Source organism: Myotis davidii, unplaced genomic scaffold (assembly GCF_000327345.1).
Source record: "Myotis davidii unplaced genomic scaffold, ASM32734v1 scaffold1994, whole genome shotgun sequence".
Taxonomy (NCBI): domain Eukaryota; kingdom Metazoa; phylum Chordata; class Mammalia; order Chiroptera; family Vespertilionidae; genus Myotis; species Myotis davidii.
The window spans coordinates 4,946-7,004 of NW_006285309.1; positions in this window are offsets into that span (position 1 = coordinate 4,946).

Below are 2,059 nucleotides of genomic sequence, written 5' to 3' on the forward strand. Positions count from 1 at the left end.
GGACATAATTTTGCTGCAATACCTACCTCTCTCAGGCTCACCGAGTGCCTCTCACCATCCCCGAAGAAGATTCGGCGACACCATGCAAGACCAGATGACCCATCATTCCTCACAGGCTCTTACCTGGCAAGGGACCCTCCAATTTTGCTCAGGTTTTTCATATTTTCAGGTGAAACAGACATGGAATGATGAGGGAGTCATCAATTTTACTGTCTGGGATGGGAAATCCTCTAATGTCACTCTATTTACGAACCTTGGACCTACTCCTATGCCCACTCTCATCAACACAACTTTCCATCTACTCTCAAACATCAATCCCTCCTCCTCTACATCCTGCTGGATTTCTGTCACTGGCTCGAACCCTCATCATAGCCACTCAATTCCAACCTATTGGACCATCTAACTAAACTCTCTCTAGAAATTCGCAGCTCCTGGCCGGACCTCCTACCCATGGCCCTGACCAAACTCAGGCTACACCAAGGAGCCCCACTTTCTTGAGCCCTTTTGACTCTTCTGCTCAACCACCGTCTCCTTACTGATCCCCCTCCCCTGGGTACATATCTCCCATATCTGTCTTTAACCAGGCAATTGCTCCGAGAACACGAGAACAGGTCTCTGCCCAAGCCAGAGCCGACCAACCAGGACTCCTAAGACCAGCCCTTCACCATGGTGACTCCGTCCACCTTAAGAACCTAATCACAAGCCTTGGAGCCTAGGTGGACAGGACCTCACACTGAAATCCTCACAACCCCCACTGCGGCCAAGCTGCTTGGCAACCCCAGCTTGATGACCTGTCCTGACACCACCTCTCCAGACTCAAGAGGAACCCGGAGCAACATGACTTGTATAAATGTGAGGTGTTGGGCCCCACTAAGGTCCACCTTAACTGCCCTCCCCTCCACCTCCTCCTCCCCACCCCCCCCGGCCTTGAGCAACCTACACCAACCCCCACCCACTTATGCGTGGAGGTTCAAGGTCCGTGAAACCTACTACCAGAACGGCAAACAAGTCACCCGGCAGGTAGGATCTCAGGACTGCCCTCTGTTAGGATGTCGGAACCCAGACAGGTGTAATCAAGATGTCAACATCTATGGGGTTGCCACGGGAGAGGCTGTCATACCACACCACAGCCAGTCTCACCAAGGCCAGCCCAGGTACCTTCTTTTGGTGCAACGGCACCTTCAGCAACTGCATGAACTCCTCTGACCCCGGGCCTTGCTTCCTGGTCACAGTACTTCCCCAACTAACCTTGTATGGAGAGTCGGAGCTCACTGGTTGCTCCCTCCATCCCATCCCTGGACCCACCGGGCGCCTTCCTCCCTGTCAGGTTGGGGGTGAGTATTGCTGCCTCAGTAGGCCTTACCGGGGGGCCCTTGGGGATAGTCTGGTCACTGCTCAGGACTTTAATGACAAGCTCCAGTTAGCCCTGGAGTCTAGTACCACCTCTTTTTAGCCTCCCTACAGTGACAAGTGACATCAATAGCCCAAGTAGCCCTGCAGAACCGGCGCGCCTCAGACCTTCTGACTGCAGAAAAAGGAAAACCTGCATTTTCCTTCAGGAAGAATGCTGTTACTACATCGAGTCCAGAGTAGTGGAGCAAAACGTAAACGTACAGACCCTGACTAAGCTGAGTGAAGAACTACATGCAGGACACTTCCAGGACAACTCTCCTTCTGGCTGGTTCCAAAGCCCCTTAGCTACCTAGGTCCTACCCATGATAGGGCCCCTGATTCTCATCTGTGTTCTTTTTTCTATTAGCCCCCTGCCTCCTCAAGTTCATCCGCTCCCGGATCACGGAGATGTCATGGGTGACTGTGAATCAGCTCCTGCTCCAACCCTACGCTCGGCTGCCCTCTGATTTGCCTCTGCCTAACCCTGGCCTTTAAAAAAACCCCTCATCGCCCTTAGCCAGCTGGAAGCAGTCAGAACGAGTCCCCATCCCTTATCACCAAAAGGCCGGGATGTTAGGTCGGAGAGAGCCCAGGATCGGATGCATGCAGACATGGGATGAGATAATGGACTCCCCCTGGCATGTCTAACAGATCAGCATGCCAGCAA